The 19362-nt window shown below is 47.5% G+C and overlaps 1 protein-coding gene across 1 annotated transcript in view; it reads right to left on the bottom strand.

The window, feature by feature from the left end:
• The window catches only part of PDZK1 (PDZ domain containing 1), a 38100-nt gene extending 32210 nt beyond the window's left edge, over positions 1-5890 (bottom strand). The window contains exon 1 of the mRNA XM_004779631.3: positions 5757-5890. The gene's annotated coding sequence lies outside the window, so the exon portion shown is untranslated. The remainder of the gene's footprint in view (positions 1-5756) is intronic.
• Between the last annotated feature and the right edge of the window lie 13472 nt (positions 5891-19362).

Genomic DNA, 19362 nt, shown 5'->3' with positions numbered 1-19362 from the left:
GGACCTTGTACCCAGAAAGCTTCTCCAGGTAGGGACCATGGCAGCCAAGCAGTAACTAGTGAGCAGGCTCACCCGCCAGGCCACATCCCTGAATTTCCAAAAGATTCAAGAAAGGGCATGGGAGAAACGCATTCCGTTTGGAAGCAGAAAAACAGAAGAGCACTGTCAGCTGTGACCCACAGCCTGGTGCAAGGACTTCCAGGAAGGAAGGGGTGGGCTCTTCTGGCTAGGATGCAGCAGGACTGGTCTACAAACACGGTGCCTACAGCCACTAGTCACGATGGATCCAGTGCTATCTTGTCTAATACTTGGGAACCAGTGGTGCAGGGAGTACCAGACCACAAAGAAAACAGTCTCTCCTCAAAAGGCACTTATGTAACCAACACCAGAACTGTGGAAAACTACACAGCAGTCACTGAGCCACGCAGCAGGTGAATAATGTTTAACCCTAGTAATTGTGACTGTGGACGGCTCTTTGTAGAACTAGGATGTACCACAGAGAAATCGCTCTGTTTCATCAAGGCATGAAGGGAAGAGAGGGTGGGAGCCCAGGGTAACATTCAACCCGGATGGTATTCGCTTTGCACTGAACTCCTTGCTAGTCTATAAAACCCTTGGAACTTCAGCGAGAAGGCAACATTCCCAGGAACCTTGACCAGGCATCTGGGCACATTGTGTCCTCATGGAGAACACTGTCCCTCCCTCCCTGGTGTGCATCTGTGTCATGAGTGAGACAGACAAACACTAGAGTTCTATCAGAAAAATGCCATTGGTGGAGACTATGAGATAGTTAAGTCAGCACAGGGACAGGCCAAGAATCCCTGACAGCCATCGGCCCTGACCAAGGCCTCCTCCTGCCCTGGCGTGTCTGCCTTCCTTTAAGGGCAGCCTCAGAGCCTCAGACACACAGTTTCTTCCAACGGCATAAGAGGAATCCTATCGTGTCCCTGCTGGGATTGACAGATGTCCCCAGCAAGGAAGAGATAAAGATTTCATCTTTCTTCACAAACATTTCACCTGGAGCAGGTTCTAGGTCTTCACTGCAGATAATTCACTTGGGACCACCTGGGTTCCTCCTTGGAAAAGCAAGACCTGTGGAAGTTCAAACACTCAAGTGTCTTCATTTTAAAGAATTAGTGTCAAAAACAGAAGGATAAGCGGGAGCCTAAGATATGTATTTGCTAACTTTACTTTCCCATTGTCACAGTTACCATTTGGTCTTAGCCAGCAAGAGATTTCAAATGTGGGAAATTAGTGAAATGCATTCCACTGAGCATTATGTGGAAAAGAGTGACTCCAGGCCCAGGGAGTTAATTCTTACTCCTCATTTATGATAAGGAATGAATCTGCTTATCTCAAAGTTCATGTGGCCAGCTGGTACCAAATACTACCCCCAGTCCCCAGGCATCATGAATGACACTTTGTCCTACATGACTCTGGGATGGAGGTCAAGGTCTTTCACACTTGACTTGCTTACCTAAGAGTTCTGCAAGCTGGGAGAAGGACAGAGTCAACATTATGTGGGAACAAAGACGCCCTCACAGAGGATAACTTTTGCCCCTGGTAAAGCTGGTAAAACCTGAGAATAACCAAATCACCCTGAGGGTTGGTTGGAACAGCGGCTATCCCTCAAATTGGCATCTTGTTCTACAAGACCTCTTGACCTTGAATTTCTACCCCTACATTGTTTTCAAGTGTTCCACAGTCCTCCTGCCCCCAGGCTCTCCCACCTACTGCCTTGAGATCTTGCCATCATCCTATCAGGTTCTAAAAGAATCATTCAAGGAGCACCTGGGTGGCTCACTCAGTTAACCATCTGACTCTCGATGTTGGCTTTGGTTATGGTCTCAGAGTTGTGAGATCTAACCCCATGTCAGGCTCCATGCTCCGCTTAAGATTCTCTCTCTGCTTCTATCCTTCCCCTGCCCTCTTGATCTCTAAAAGAAAAAGAATAATAAAAATAAATAAAAACAAAAGAATCATTCAAGAAGCAGAATCCAGACTCCTTGCTCAGGCATAATCTTGCCCTACCTCATTCCTCTAGGCCCTCAGCAGATACCCAGCTGGCCTGCGCATGGCCACCCACACCCAGCCTGCCCTTTGCTCATGCCTGGAGTACCTTCCCCACTCTGATTAGTTATACATAGTATCTCCTAAGTAAACATTCTTTCCAAGTGAATGAATCTAAAACCTACCTGTTTTCAAGGCTCAGGTCAATTTTAAACATAAATCCTTTCCTGAGCACCACAGTCTGAGGGCATCACTCTGTTGTCTGAATTTTAAGTATCATTTATACAATTGACAAGGTATATTTGGTTCTGGGACAGACAGATCCCAAGGCCCTAATCAAATTAAGACACTGTCCTGCCCTCACAGAGCCCAGGAGTGCAGTGGGGAAAGTTAGAAACACAATTATCCAAAAATGGCATGGGTACAGTAATATCTAAAAGAAAATGTCTTGCTATTGTTAAATGTGTTTATTGAGATCCTACTAAGCACCAAGCACCAGCCTAGGTGCTTATTGTTTCTATTATGGTTTACATTTAATCCTAATGGTCCACACTGAAAATAAATTAAATAAATAAATAAATAAATAAAAGTGAGAAAAAGGGGGAAAAAGAAAAAAGAAAGAAAAAAGGAAATCCTAATGGCCCATGCCGCCAGTAAAAAATAAATTTAAAAAAAGACTCTGAAGAGTTAAGTTGGTTTCCCATGGCTATTTGGATAAGCCACAGAGCCTGGATTCAAACCCCCTGGAGTCTAGGCTTCTTTCACCATCTCCCCAGCCTCCCACCCCTGAGGTATCTGCTGTGTTAGGGGACACAAGTAGTTAGACTGGAAGGAGGCAGGCAGCCCAGGTAAAAGGAAGAGTGGATAGTCCAGAAAGCCAGGAGAAGAAGTGTATGTCGAAAGGAAGAAGCAGTTCAGGTGAGCCTGGGAAGCACGTTGGGCTCAGTCTTACAGGAGATCTCCAGTGTTCGTGCTGCATGAGGTTTAGAGCCTCAGAAGCTGGAGGCTGCCTCAGACCAGGAGCAAACCCTGCAGAGATACCCTCAAGCTGCCTAGAGGCTATTGTTCCTATTTATCAAAACTCCTTGCCGTTACCTGGGGTCCTACCTTCTCTGGGGCTGTGCCCATCACAGAGTTGCCTGAAGACCATCAAACAGGGGCACCTGGCCGGCTCAGATGGTTAAGCATCTGCCTTCAGCTCAGGTCATGATCTCTAGGTCCTGCGATCGAGCCCCAGGTCAGGATCCCCGCTCACCTGGGAGTCTGCTTCTCCCTCTCCCCCTGCCCCTGTCCCTGCCACTGCCCCGTCCCCTGCCACTTGTGCTCTCTCTCAAGTGAATAAATAAATCTTTAAAAAAAAAAAATCATCATAACAGTAGCACAGTGTGTGAGACCCTCCAAGGTACGTTCTCCCACCTAATCCTCCAGACACCACAATGAAGTGGTTGTGCCTGTCTGACGGAGGAGGACACAGAGTCTCAGAAAAGAAGAATATGTCTGCTTGCAGTGCAGCTTTCCAGCATCCATGCTCTGCACCACTTAGCCAATGAGAGTAAGAAATCGTGAGGCAGGGCGCCTGGGTGGCTCAGTGGGTTAAGCCACTGCCTTCGGCTCAGGTCATGATCTCGGGGTCCTGAGATCGAGTCCCGCATCGGGCTCTCTGCTCAGTAGGGAGCCTGCTTCCCTCTCTCTCTCTCTGCCTGCCCCTCTGCCTACTTGTGATCTCTCTCTGTCAAATAAATAAATAAAATCTTTAAAAAAAAAAAAAGAAAAGAAAAGAAATCGTGAGGCAGCCCCTCATGAAATGCCAAGGAGAGGAGTTGCCACGATCTTGAGGAAACATATCTAAGTTGAACTTGCTATGCTCATATGCAACAAATATGAAAATCATTTAACCGTGCTGTGGCCAGAGATGTGCATCCCTACATGATCAAAGCCAGGCCCTCAGATTCCCCAAGAGTATCAGAGTGCTTAAGCATCCTCTCCTGGAGAGCGGTTTCTCAAAACACCCTGATTCCATTCTTGCAGCCCATTCCCCGCCACACTAACCGGCAGCCCATTTAGCTGAATAGCTAAGCATCTGCTCTATGCCAGGTGCCTTCCTAAGAGCTGGGATTAGAGCAGTAACACAGAAGAGGAGATCTCGGCTCTCCTGAAGCCTGACGTCTGGCAAGGGTGACCAGTAGAAAGTAAACGAGAGGACCTCTGGTGACAAAGGCTATGAACGAGGAGACGTGGTGGTGGGACTGAGGGGGAGGCTGACTTGGAAAGCCCTTCCTGGGAAGGTAGCATTTCGATTCAAACCCAGACGATGAGAAGGAGCCAGCCTTCTGAGCTGCAGGATAATGAAGTCCTCATACTTAGGGCTCCACCTTGACTTGGTGGGCTGAAGAGGACATTGGCCGTGATCTAGTCCCAACTCCCGATTTATAGGGGAGTCCAGAGAGGCTTGTTGAGATGAAAACACGAGGACGAGGTGCCTTCACTGACCACAGCCTGTTTCCCTCCCACAGAGCCTTTGGTACTCACACTGGAAATGTACACACCTTACGTTTATGCTTTTAATCCCCTCAAACATGTCTCATTTATAATTTTATATTCAGTACAGCCCTGGGGAAAGCGAGGCCATCACTGATAGATGGTGAAACTGAAGCCCCAGCTGTCTTGTCTAACGGACTGTCACCACTAACCAAACAACAGCACGGGCTCTTTGTGCCCCAGTCCCGTGTCCTTTCCCCTGGAGGAGAAGCAGCTGTCTACAAACACAAGACATCATTACTAGCTACTACATAGTTTATGGTGCAGAGAACATACAAAAGAGTTAAAGATAAGAACAATTTACTTAGTCATAACACACAAACTCAAAGTCCCTGAGTTATTTGCTGCAGGAAAGAACATGTGACTACAGGTGACTAGACACCCGCACGCCTGTGAGTTCTGGATATAGGACTGAGAGCAAGCACATTGAACAATGCTGCAGGGACAGCTGAGGAGGAAGGAACCTGCCCGGATCAAGGGTCTCCTCCGCTGGAAAACCCTTATATAAAGTCACCTTTAAGTCCCTTAGTCTCTTCCTCTTAGGAAGAGACCAGTGGTTCCCAAACCTGGCTGCACACCAGAATCGTCTGGAACGTTAAAGAAACCAAGATTTTCAGACCCACACAAGACCCAAAGAATTATAAACTTCAAAAGGTAGAGCCTGGGGAGGTTACTTGAAAACTCAGCCACCTAGAAACTCACTGGTTTTTTCTCATTTCTTAGTGTTGTTATGTGATGAAAAGAGGAGATGCCCGTTTTTATTGGGTGGGAAAGTTAAGTTAGCTTTTACCCTTGAAGGGATGCTTCCAGAAGAAAATCTCTAATACACAAGGCCCTTGCCTAGTGGGGAGGTCAGAGGAGGATCCCCCTGGTGACCTGTGAGGTCTGTTGTCATGCTCCCTTTGGGCCGCTCGCCAACCCCCTAGGCAACCGAGGGAAAGCTTTTTTTGAGGATCAGTTTACCAATTCCTTTGTGAAACAGACCCTAACCTGTGAGGGTCAGGCATCACGAGCAGAGAGAACCTCAGAGTGTGAACAATTCCCCCCGCCACCCCCACCACAGAAGGCCCCTGGCTCCTTCCCCATAGGCCTCCCTTCTGCCCTGGATAGCCAGCCACTGCTTGGAAAAGGAGAAAGGAAAAGAAAGAAGGAGGTTCAAGCCCAGGCAGCTGGTGCCCTCACTCAGGGCGACCAGAGTCAGCTCTTACCTGAATGTGGAAAGAAGAAAAGCTGGTCCGTTCACCGGGGAATTCTCTCTCTGCTGGTGAGCTCTAGTCTTGGAACTCACTGGACTTTGAACAAAGATTGATTTAAAAGTTGATGTATTTAACAGGGACCTGTGGTCTGAGTTCAAGTGACCTCTGTCCTGCTTCCTGCCAGCTGGTGGGCCCTGAGCAGCTCAAACCTGAGACAACCTGCAGCAAGCCCAGTGCCACCGCCCACCTAAGCCCTGAGGGGACGCTGCTGCCCGTCTGCCCCTCCCAAAGAAGGGGGGGCGGGGAGAAGAGAAGGGGCATTGGGGGAGGAGGCTCCTCTGCTTTCCTCATTTCTCTCCCTTGGCAAAGGCCTTGGTCACACCAAGCAACACTCAGTGAATTAGAACCCTCCACCGTGCCCCATCCCAGGGTTGTGGGGGCGCTGCAGGCCACCACCAGAGGACCCTCGAGCACGGAGGCCTCCCTGGGGAGCAGGAACCTCTGAGAGCCCCTACCTAGTAGAAGACCTGAGGCAGACAAGCCACAGTAAATGGAGCAAAGCCCCTCAGGCGCCCTCCTCCGCGCGTCCCCGGGAGTTTTTACCTACACTCAAAACCTTTGCTCTTACTTCCAAGACTCCGCTCCTCTTACCTGCTCTCTCCTCCCTCCCTTTCCTCACCTGAGGATGCTCGGTCTCTATGCTCTAGCCTCTTGAAAATTGCCTTCCCCTTCCACCCACTTCCCTCTCCGGCAAGCCCAGTGAGGGAAGGTGGAAGGCTGAGGACCGCCTGGGCAGTGGGGAAGGGCTCCAGGCACCCAGAGCAGCAGCTCAGCCCTACCAGCAGCACCCACACAGGCAGACCCAAGCCAGGCTCCTGACTGACCTGGATCTGCAGCCCACACTGCAAATGAGGGCGAGAAAGTGCTCCAGGCAGTAAGGCGAAGCTAACTAACCCCAGTCCGTGAATGGGAGACCCCCTCCTCCACCCATGCCTAAAGGGCTACTGACCTTGGATGGGCCTTAGGTTTTCCCAAGAAAGGCTTGGCCCAAGCCAGAGGGTAAATGGTCAAAAATGACAAACATCTGAGCAGCTAACTCAAATCAGAATCTGTCCGTTTGGATTGCCCTGCCCCGGGGGCCTCCTGTGTCTCTTCCTAAATGGCCGTGGAGAAGGGAAAAATCTTGACTGAAGATCAGAATACCTGTGTTCAAATGATGACTTTGCCATTTCGGGGCTTTACTCTCTAGAGTAATTTTTCTTTTCTTTTCTTTTTTTTAAAGATTTTATTTATTTATTTGACAGAGATCACAAATAGACAGAGAGGCAGGCAGAGAGAGAGAGGAGGAATCAGGCTCCTTGCTGAGCAGAGAGCCTGATGTGGGGCTCAATCCCAGGACCCTGGGACCATGACCTGAGCTGAAAGCAGAGGCTTTAACCCACTGAGCCACCAAGGTGCCCCTAGAGTAATTTATTTCTGACTCAGAGTCTCACTTAACCTTCATCATCTGTAAATAATTGTAATTATATTGTTTTTAGAGGTTTTTATTTTTTTTTAAATATTGAGTCAAAAGGTCTCTCGCTTCTGTCCATAAATCCTAATATTTCCCTCCAGAGTTACTCTAGGTCTACTCTATTCTACATAGCAGCCCTTCAGATATTTGAAGGTTGTTATACTCTCCATAAACCTTTTCTCTGGGATAAAGTGAATGCCCCTTATTCCCTAAGGCTATCTGCGGAGGCCATGACTTCATGGCTTCTCCCCAAGTGTCCCCAATTTGCCTCTTAAAATCAAGGGTCTAAAGGGGGAACTTTAAGGTGAGGGAATTGTTGTAGATCTTGTTCTCTATCTTGAATGTGGGGGTGGCTATTCGATTGTCTAAAATTACCAAATTTCATCAATCTATACATGTAAAAGGGTGAATCACACTGTATATAAAAGATATCTTAATTGCTAAGAAGCCTACATCAGTAATATTTATTCTTGACACTTGTAAAATTTAAAAAGTTGGGTGACAGAAATCAAATGAAAACAGCCCTCCCAGTGGAGTATATACTCATCAGGAGACTTCTCAGACTGGCCCTCCATCCCAGTGCAGAAGGGGAAATAGTCACAATCTTTGAGACTGGAAACAGAAAAGACATCGAAATGCAGAGAAAGCAGGGCACCTGAGGGGCTCAGTCCGTTTAGCGTCAGGCTCTTGATTTCAGCTCAGGTCCTGATCTCAGGGTCTTGAGATCAAGTCCCATGTTGAGCTCCACACAGAGTCTGCTTGAATTCTCTCTCTCTCCCTCTCCCTCTGTCCCTCCTCGCTGCTAGAACTCGAAAGAAAGAAAGAAAGAAAGAAAGAAAGAAAGAAAGAAAGAAAGAAATGCAGAGAAAGCTTTGGTTCAAAATCAAATAGAAACAAACATCTTTTTTAAGTGACTAAAGAATTTCTCAGTGGAATGTTGAATGAAATGTGGTTTAACCTCACTAAAACTTGAATTTTATTTACTTTTTTAGAAGTCTTTTATCTATTTATTTGACAGAGAGAGACAGTGAGAGAGGGAACACAAACAGGGGAGTGGAAGAGGGAGAAGCAGGCTTCACACTGAGCAGAGAGACTGATGCAGGGCTTGATCCCAGGACTCTGGGATCATGACCCGAGCTGAAGGCAGCGCTTAATGACTGAGCCACCCAGGGGCCCCTAAGAGCTTGAGTTTTAAAAGCTCTCCTGCCTATGAATGGATCTGATCTGATTAATACAAAGCAGAATTGGTCTTATTGATTGCTTAGACCTAGACATTAATGAGAAGAGCAAACAGCATTATCTATTATGTACCTGGTAAGCCTTTATATCCACTATTCTGTTTAAAAGGGCACAATCATTAAGGCCAATATCTCTATTTCACAGATAAGAAAAGCGAAAACTCACGTGGTCAGTTATTCTGTCTGGGATCATTTGGTGCAGAAGAACTGAGAAGCTTGTCTGGGCATTGTGGCACCTGTACAAAAAGGCCCCCAGCCACCCAAGAAGGAATGTGCTCTCCTCCATAGTGGTATTCAAGCAGAGGTGGATGGCTGTGTATCTGTTAGATGCTGAACACCACGGATCTAAGACAGCTGAGCCAGGAAGGTGTGTGCTGTAAGCCCTGGTGTGTATGTGGAAGGCCGTATGGCTGAGGGTCGTGAGCATGGGCTCCGGCATCAAAAAGATGTTGCAGTGAACCCTAACTCTGCCATTAATAGTTTGGATGGGTTTGTGTTTTTTTATTGTGAGCTCAAGTTTGGGCTTTATCTGCAGGAGCTCTTGGCAGCCTGGGTGGAGGGTCTGCTTTGTTTCTGTGAGGCAGCCCACCCCTCATCCCTTAGAATGATGAAGAAAGACACTGACAACAGGGCCAATTTGTGTTAGTTACTTGCCTTAGTGTTTCTAGATCATGCAAACAATTCACATCAGTTACAACCCCAGCCCCTTCTCTTTTTTTTTTTTTTTTTTTTGAGTCAGGGAAGGGGCAGAGGGAGAGGAAGAGAGAGGATCTTAAGCAAGCTCCATGCCCAGCACAGAGCCCAACACAAGGCTCGATCTCACTATCCTAAGATCGTGACTTGAGCCAAAATCTAGAGCCAGATGATTAACCAACTAAGCCATCCAGGCCCCCCAACCCAAGGGCCTTCTTTTTGTTTGTTTGTTTGTTTTTAGATTTTATTTGTCAGAGAAAGAGAGAGAGTGTTCACAAGCGCACAGCCAGAGGGAGAAGCAGGTTCCCCGCCAAGCAACGAGCTCAATGTGGGATTCGATCCCAGGGTCCTGGGATCATGACCTTATCCGAAGGTAGCCTCCTAACCCACTGAGTCACCCAAACATCTCTACTCAAGCCCTTTCTAAAGGCAAATCGGTGTTTGGGAACTCACAGGAGGAAATTCTTTTTTCTTGACAGAGTCCAGGCCAAGATAGATGGTTTCCTTGCTATCCTTGATCAGTTCTTCCCTATTCTGTGTTTTCCATAAATAGATCCCTCTTCATCATATGTTTATATTGTGTTTATTATTTATTTTATGTCCCTCCCCCACCACAATATAAATTCCCAGGGACAAGATTATATTTGTCACTGCATCCCAAGTGCCTGGAATAGGAGCCTAAATTATAGCAAGCTTTTCAAAAAATGAAATTGAGCAAAGGAGTGAAAATATGCATCTCATTTTGCCAGCTTGGTTTTAGTCTGGCCCTTTTACTAAGAAGGTGGATTTTTGGGGTCTCAGCTCTATCTAGGGTCCCAGTTCCTCAGTCTTATCTCCTATCCCAAAGTGACCCTATTGATGAAGTCCCAGAACCTAAGTCAGGTTCGGTGGGGTGAGGAGGTTCGGAGCCGACGACTAAAGAAAGAATTCTTAAGACGTCGTTGGTGCAAAAGGTGATTTATTAGAGCACGGGGACAGGGCCCGTGGGCAGGCAGAGATGCGGCTGCCCCGGGTTGTGAGGGGTGGTTGGTTATATACGCAGGAGTTGGGTAGGTGAGGACACAGGGCTATTGGGGCAAAGAATACTATCAGAATATTGAAGGCTTAGTTGCAAGTTAACTATTTATCATTTTATGGCAGTCAGGGGTGCCTGAGGAATGCTACACCTATGGAGGGGAGCGGATGAAGGGGGGGGTGCAAGGCGCCAGCTCTTGCTTTGTCCTCAGCCAGCCTCCTGCTCCCTCATCACTATGAGAACAAACTGCTTGCTTGCTGTTTTTTCAGCTTCCTCTTCACTTCCGGACCTTAGAAATTTCTTTCCTTTCTTGCAAGCTTAACTATCTATTGAAAAACTGTTTGATATATTTTAACCCAGCATTTCTATGAGGAGGGAAGATTTTCAGGTTATCAGTCTTCCATGTTTCCAGAAATGACTCTGCCACTTATCAGTTACTTTGCTTCTCAAAGCTCCAGCTTCTTCTTCTATAAATATTAGTAATATTAACAACCTCATAGGGTTTTTAGAAGGCTTAAGTGAAAAGACATTTGTTGATCTCCCGGAACCTAGTAAATGTGCAGCACAAAATACCATTACTACTATTGTTTCTGCAAGTCATGCTCTCCTGATTTATGGGCACACATTGTACAGACGAGCTCATATAAACAAACAGGCTAGGAGTACACCCTGGGCAAGTCAGGAGTTCAGGATGTTTGGGGGCATTATGGATGGTACGCCTGCCAGCCCAAGGCACAGCATTCTGTGCAACTGATCAGAAACAGAAAACTGGTCAGAAAACAGAAAACACAAAGACCTCCCAGTGCTTCCCAACACTTTCCCCACCATGTCACACAGAAATTAACAGTTGTCTAGTTCACAAGGGTAAACAGATGAGGCTCTTCAAGGCTGGAGTGACTCATCTAGGACCATCTTCCCTAAGCTCTCCCAAACTCCTTAAAGGTTAAAGGGATTGCTACTTTGCCACACTCATAGGAAACTATAAAATATTACTAAGAGCCACTAAAGAAAACTTAAGTAAATGAAGATTATATCATAGTCATGGACGGAAACTTCGACACTGTAAAGATGTTCGTTCTCTCCAAACTGACATACAGATTAATGTATTTCCCATCAAACTTCCCGCGGGGCATATTTGTTTACTTGCTTGGTTGGGGTTTTTTGGTGGAAGTTGACAAGCTAGTTCTGAAAAATAAGACTCAGGAAGCCCTCCTGGATAACAAGACAGTAGAGTGATGGTAATTACTACAATATGTCATGGGCACCAGATGGACAAATAGGCCAACGGAATAGACTCGGAAACCATCCCCCGCAAGCAGACCCAAACAAATAAAAACAGTTGATTTGTGACAAAGAACAGAGGGAAAATTTGGTCTTTTCCAATAAATTGTTCTGATGTATTCCTTTCAGTTCTCATTTATTTCTTCCTAAGCTAAAACTCCATACTCAGTAAACAGCTGCCCATTTTCACCTGTCCCCAGGCCCTGGCAACCACCATTCTACTCTCTGTCTTTATGAATTTCATTACTCTAGATATCTCACATGAGCAAAATCATATAGTATCTGTTTATTGTGACTGGCTTATTTTTCTTAGCAAATGTCTTCAAGGTTCATCCATACTGTAGCATGGGTCAGAATTTCCTCCCTCTCTGCGGGTGAAGAATATTCCATTGCATGGACACACCACATTTCACTTATCTGTTCGTCTGGTGATGAATTTGTTAGTTCCACATTTTGGCTATTGTGAATAATGGTGCTATGAACACAAGTCCCCACTTTCAGTTCTTGCGGGTACTTACCCAGAAGTGGAGTTCTCAGATCATGTGGTGATTTTCTGTTTAGAGTCCTTCGGAACCCACCATAGTGGTCGCACCAATGTACATTCCCACCAACAGCACAAAGTTCCCAATTTCTCTACATCCTCACCAATACTTGTTATTTTCTGGGTTTTTTTAAATAATAGTCATCCTGATTTTTAAAAAAAAGATTTTCTTTATTTATTTGTCAGGGAGAGAGAGAGAGCACAAGCAAGGGGAGTGGCAGGCAGAGGGAGAAGCAGGCTCTCAGCTGACTAAGGAACTCGATGCAGGACTCGATCTCAGGACCCTGAGACCATGGCCAGAGCCAAAAGCAGATGCTTAACTGACTGAGCCACCCAGGTGTCCCAATAATAGTCACCTTCATGGGTGTGAGGTGACATCTCACTTGAGTGATGTTCCTCTGAAAATGAATGCTTCTGAGCATCTTCTCGTGTGCTTATTGATCTTTGGTATATCTTCTTCAGAGAAATGTCTGCTCAAGTCTTTTGTCCATTTTTTAATCTGCTTGTTTGATTTTATTTGTTGAGTTGTACAGTCTCAATTTTTTGGCTATGCAACCAAGATCCAGAGAGGTGAAGTGACTTAGCCAAGGTCACCTCAGGTTCATAGCAGACCCATGGCTAAAACCTAGCACTTTTATTCCCAAGGCCAAAGCCCTTTCCTACTACACCAATCTGCCCGGCTCAGTACAAGATAACAGCCTCCAATCCTCACCTTTAAGATTCATCCCTGGGCACCTGGGTGGCTCAGTGGGTTAAGCCGCTGCCTTCGGCTCAGGTCATGATCTCAGGGTCCTGGAATCGAGTCCTGCATCGGGCTCTCTGCTCAGTGGGGAGCCTGCTTCCTTCTCTCTCTCTCTCTCTGCCTGACTCTCCATCTACTTGTGATTTCTCTCTGTCAAATAAATAAATAAAATCTTAAAAAAAAAAAAAAAGAATTTCTAAGATTCATCCCTGATACCCCCAAATTTTTACTCCAACTTCAGATCTGATTATCCCTGTCTTACCCTGTCTTTGTAGTAGCTCATTAACTTGGAGTCTAGCTTTTTCAGCTCCAGTGGGTTTCTGTCCCTGTCCTGAGTCAGTATTTATGACAGTCCTCCCCCCGCTTGGACTCCCCATGTTACTTTGGCCTCATCCACCACCTGAAGAGACGATCTGTGTAGTCTGCATACTTGCTGAGGAATTTATTAGGCCAGGGTCCAGATGCAGACCTGAGATAAATGTTTTACAGCGGTGCAAGGCCACTGTCCCCCGCCACATCGCACATTGGAGCCCCACATGATTGCTGATCTGAACTTTCTCGTTTTTCTCCGCAACAAGGTGGCAGGTCAGGGGAGGCCCGAGGACCCCTAGAGAGCTGTGAATTATTAACACTTGCAAGCTGGCTGCAAATGATACTTTAGCAGTCATTCCCTCCCTCATTCTTTTTCCCAGCTGAGGGGGCAGAATACACAATACTTTTCCACTAAAAGGAAAACTGAGGTGCAGAACATGAACAGTCTTGGGTTCCTGCCTGGACCAAGTCTGAGTCCTCTCAGAGTCTGGATTTGGGTCTCCACCTGCGTCTTTCTGAGAAACACAGAAACAGAAGATCAGTGGTCCTTGGGAAATTTGGACCCCTTCTCAAGGGCCCCAGAGGGACAAGTTCGGGAACAGGAGAACAGCAAGGAAAGTACCAGGCCTCTCGAGGTTATAGCCTCTACCCTTCACGGAGAGACTATCCAAGGCGGAAGGGCCAGTGAGAGAGAATCAAGACCAGGAGCAGCCTAGTTGTCCCAAGTCTATAGCATGATTTAAAAGATACCCTTTTGGGTCACTTGGGTGGCTCACTGGGTTAAGCTTCTGCCTTCAGCTCAGGTCATGATCTCAGAGTCTTGGGATCTAGCCTGGCTTTGGGTTCTCTGCTCAGCAGGGAGCCTGCTTCCTCCTCTCTCTCTGCCTGCTTACTTGTGATCTCCCTCTCTCTGTCAGATAAATAAATAAATCTTTAAAAAAAAAAAAAAAAAGACACCCTTTCTTCAGGGGCTCAGTGAGTTAAGCATCTGACTCTTAGCTCAGGTCCTGATCTCAGGGTTCAGAGTTCAAGCCCCATGTCAGGCTCCACACTGGGTCTGAAGCCTACTTAAAATGAATGAATGAATGAATGAATGAAAATTAAAGACACCACTACCTCAAAGTTTTGCCTCCTTTGGGATGGTTCTAGTGCCTCCTGACACTCCAGTTTGGAGCACTAATCTATGTAGACCTTGTTTTTTCCCACTGTTTAGAATTCCAACATGCAGGGCACCTGGGTGGCTCAGTGGGTTGAGGCCTCTGCCTTCAACTCAGGTCATGGTCCCGGTGTCCTGGGATCGAGCCCCACATCGGGCTCTCTGCTCAGCAGGTAGCCTGCTTCCACCTCTCTCTCTGCCTGCCTTTCTGCCTACTTGTGATCTGTCTGTTGAGTAAATAAATAAAATATTTAAAATAAAAAAAAAAAGAATTCTAACTTGCCAGAAAAAAGATAATAGTGATGCTTGCCTTCGTTATCCACTGAAGAATGTACATTTTCTTCTCAAAGCCCAAGTCTGGACCAGGAGAGTCCCATCTGATCTGCCGTTAGGTGGAGCACAGCCTCTGTGCCCAGCCAGCCAGAAGACTGCCTGCGAGTCCTCTGTTGGCAGGGTACTCTTTGCTAAAGACCATCTTTTTTTTTTTTTTTTTAAAGATTTTATTTATTTACTTGAGAGAGAGACAGTGAGAGAGAGCATGAATGAGGAGAAGGTCAGAGAGAGAAGCAGACTCCCCATGGAGCTGGGAGCCTGATGCGGGACTCGATCCCGGGACTCCAGGATCATGACCTGAGCCAAAGGCAGTCGTCCAACCAACTGAGCCACCCAGGCGTCCCTAAACACCATCTTTTACCTTTCCCCTAGATCAGCCTGAAAATATCCTGGAGGACAAAATGTGAATCCCTGATTCAAAGAATCGGGCATCAGGAAGGCCTGAGGTTCCCGGGGGCTGTGGGAAGGCTGAGAAAGTGCAGATGTCACAAAGCATGGGAGGCTGGTTTCCTCAGCTCCTGTGGCCAAAGGCAGAGCTTGGCAGGAGCCTCAGGGAGGAACTTGGCAACAGCTTCATGCGGCTGCTCCCAGGAGGTGGGAGACAGAGGAGGATGGGGCATCTGTAGCCACAGTGTTGTGTGTTATATGACTTCAGTGTACCCGGAGTTGCGGAGAGAAGACTTCTTCCTATTTATTCACACAGCACAGCGTGGCTCTGGGGTAGCAGTGAGGGGGCGCATAGACAGAACACAGACAGAGCTGAGACTGTGGCTAGTTCTACCATGAGGCTGGTGTGTCCTGGAGAGCTCAGTGCGCCTCTGTGCAGATCAGTGCGTGAGCCGGTGGCAGGGTTTGGACAGCTGAGCCAGTGGTCCTGTGGGCCTGGTCCCCTGTCAGCACAAGGCCTGACCTGGCTGGTGTCCTCTGGGACCAGGGACAGACAAGATAGACTCTCTAGGGGCGCCTGGATGGCTCAGTGGGTTAAGCCGCTGCCTTCAGCTCAGGTCATGATCTCAGAGTCCTGGGATCGAGTCCCGCATGGGGCTCTTTGCCTGCTTCCCTCTCTCTCTCTCTGCCTGCCTCTCCATCTACTTGTGATTTCTCTCTGTCAAATAAATAAATAAAATCTTTAAAAAAAAAAAAAAAAAAGATAGACTCTCTAGTGCATCATAGTGACATGAGGAGATTTTTCTCTGCCTTCTATTTACAAGACAGAACTTCAGGTCAATATTCCTGGGGAACCATTCACTAAAGACTGGAAATGAGAAGTGAAACTGAGAGAGACATCCTTCCCAAGGCTTGTTCTGCCATCTTGATACTCAAACCCGGTCTCCATAGTGAAACAGCCCTGACTCCCTCCTCACATTTTACCAAGGACTCTGGGCAAGAAGCCAGTGGTGACAGCGGCTGGGGATGAGGACTGGAATGCCCACACAGCTTTGCTTTAAATGTCCCCTGGCCTGGAGATTGGTTTCCTTCCAGAGAACTGTTGGCTGCAGCAGAGGGCTCAGTTCATCTTCTCCAGGGGAGCTGCTGGGTTTCCCACGAAGTCCCTGGAGCCAGGACGGGCTGAGGCCACGGCAGAGAGGGATATAGATCCTTCAGCTTCTGACATCCTTCCTCACTGTCACTTGGGCTCCTAACCATCACACCAGTCATGAAACAGGTGTAAGCCCCAAGTCCGATCAAGGATCAGAGGTACTCTCCCCAACCAACACCCCCACAAACCCACACAATAAGAGCCTTGCATGGCTGCAACCAGGCAAGCCTCAGGGGGAATGTGACACAATGACAGAATTTTCCCTCTGCCTGCAGATGTCAGCCGCTAGCATCTTCGTTGCCTAAAAGTCCAATGTGGTCAAGTGAAAAGTGAGAATTCATCACCAAAGTTAAAACGATCTTTGACTACACTGACTAGACAAGACTGTGACTATGCTAGGCAGGGGGCAGGTCTGAGGCTCCATGTACTTGACAAGGGAACGGGACAAACTAGACTATGTTCAGAGAGAATGACGAGGCTGAAGGACACACTGACACTGGACCATAAGGAGTAGTTGAAGGAGCCGGGGACACTTAGCCCTGAAAGGAGAAGTGTTAACTAGTATGATGACCTTTCTTCAGAGGTTTGATGGACTTCTGTGTAGGAAGGGAAACTAGGTAATGACAATAACTAACATTAACTGAGTACTTACTATGTGCCAAGTACCACACTAACTGTTTTCCATACATTTTCTCATTGAAACTAGCTATTGATCCCATGACAAAAGTGCTATTATCAGGCCCAATCCACGGAGGAGGAAATTAAGAAAAGTTGAGTGACTTGCCCAAGGCCATCTCCTAAATGGAGTCAGAAGATGAACCTCGCAGTCTGACTCCTGTGCCTGGGGCTGAACCACCATCCAGAACATGTTCTGTGTGTGGCCCTCAGCAGAACAGGGAGCCATGGTTGGAAGTGAACGGGAGGCAGATCTGAAGGCAATACGACAAAGAATTTGTAAACTGGAGGTGCTCAGAGAGAACGCTGGACGGGTAGTCTGGATGGCAACGAGCCACACACCACCAGAGAGAAGAAAGCAGAGTCTGCAGGAGGGATCACACACAACAGTTCGCAAGGAGCAACTCGGCGAATGCCACACCAAGAAGCTTGTGAGGGACACAAACACATGGTTGGACCCCACTGCAAACCTATGGAATCAGACACTCCATGGCAGGGCCCAACCATCTGCATTTTAACCTTTGTCTAGTGGCTTTAATACACACTCAAGTCTGAGAATCACTGGCCTAGAATTTTCTGCACCCTGCCAGCGACTGGACTAGACCTCACCATTCTCCAGAAGCAAGAGATTATTTAACATCCAACAAGATCTTCTTTTAATGTTGAGCACTTCCTAGTAATACCCAGAACACAACGTATCAGTTGGTAGCTTGTACAACTGGCCTCAGATACCTCAGACATCCTAAGACTGACAGGATAAATATTTGGGAGGCTGTGGGCCGGAGGCTGCCCCAAGCCCCCCAAGGGGACACAGCCGACACTCCGGTCACTTCAGTGGCTTCATTGGTTTCCAATAAGCCTGTCAAGTTACCCCTATACCATGTTTGTTTATATTGTTCGTACACCTGAAAAATGCTTACCACTGCCTTTTGAAATTCCACCTCCTTTCAGAGTTTAATTCAAACGTCACTTTGTCCACTGAAGTAAGTGCCCCACACTGTCCGTCACGGGGACAGTCTCCAGTTCCTCTCTCATTCCTTCTCTTCCTTGGGCTTCCTCTCACTTGTGTGGTGCTTGCAGCACCGGGCACATTCTGCCTCGGCCAGCACCTTGTCCCTCACCACCAAGCGTGCTCTCTTTGAGAACAGGCCAGCTGGTGCTCCGTCACATCAACCCCGCAGGGCCCAAAACACAATGACATTCAGTGAGGAGGGAGCAGAAGCAGCATCTTGAGGAAATCATGTACGCAGGTGTTGCACGACGGGCAGATGCACCCTGATTGGAAGGAAGTCCTCTGCCATTCGCTTTCAAGCCTGAGGTCTTTGCAGAATTTTGAGGGTTTTGCAACAACCACTGTGAGCACACGTGTGTCTGCTGGTGCTCAAGGGGCCCCAAAGTTGCAACTCCACAGTTTTGTTATCTTTGACTTTTTTTCATTGTTGCATAGCCTCCAGCTGATGACAAAGACTGAAGGGTGTCATGGCCAAACTTCTGGGTGTCCCACAGAGAGGAGCACCAGCAATTCTCCATTTCAAGGAACAGAGAAGTCATAAATTTGGCCACTTTTGTAGGGGCTGGGATAGAAAATACTAGACCCCATTCAGCAGTTCATGTCTGTGGGGCCCAGTGTCCTATGGCTGTCGTGGACCGGTCCTGGGCCCAGGATGATGGTGAGAGACCTGCAGATGAGAGGAGAGACTCCCCTCCCCCACCCCACAGCAATCCCAGCAACCTCCCACCACCCAGCTGGTTTCCATCCCCCAGGAACCCACACATTCTGTTGTGAAAGCTGAGCAGTTTAACAGAATAAGGAGATGGAGCTGATGCCTGTCTCACCTGATAACATGACAATGGCTTTGGTGGGTCCCCTGAAAGGACCACAAACCCCAGAGCACTTTTCAGGTCTAAGGACCACAGAGTACTACAAACCAGGAAATCCCTGTCCACACATGGGTGAGTGACTCTAGATTTGTCGTGAAAAACTTCCCTGACCCCTCTTCTTCTGACAGTCCTTGGGCTCCTGGGTAGCTTGGCATTTGTCAACAATCACGTTGGTTATTTGTTTCAGAACCATGGGGCTTCTCGTTGTGCTGGGTCCTCTCTGGCATGGAGCCTGGCCCAGCCTTGCAGAAGTTAGAACCCCAAACTTCTCACTCTCAGACCGATGCTCTTTCCATCAAGGTGCGTGACACTAGAATTCGGGGATAATCCCGGCAATCTCCCAGTGACCTCCCTTGGATGCCAGTGACCAAGGAGGAACAGATCAGAACAGAATGGAAATGGGTTGAAGGGGTCATAGATGGGGAAACAAGGTCAGCCATTCACCCACTCATTCCCCCCCCCATGCAGGACCGTTTGGGCTGTCCCCCTCTCCATCCTCCACGCCGCCCTCGGGTTCCCTCACTGTGCCACCCGCTTCCCCCTTCAGCCTGGAGCTGCTTTCTCCTCTGTCCTGTCCTTACGCAAAGCCTTCTCTCAAGAAAGGACTTGATACCCTTCTTTATACTTGAGAGCACATGCTCAGTCATTCTATCATCAGTCTTACCTTCATTATGAATTATCAGTGAAAAATCTTTGTC

The sequence above is a fragment of the Mustela putorius genome, unplaced genomic scaffold, assembly GCF_011764305.1.
Source record: "Mustela putorius furo isolate JIRA1106 unplaced genomic scaffold, ASM1176430v1.1 tig00000585_pilon_pilon_pilon, whole genome shotgun sequence".
NCBI lineage: Eukaryota > Metazoa > Chordata > Mammalia > Carnivora > Mustelidae > Mustela > Mustela putorius.
The sequence above is the reverse complement of the archived record's forward strand: the minus strand, read 5'-3'. Positions and strand labels throughout refer to the sequence as shown.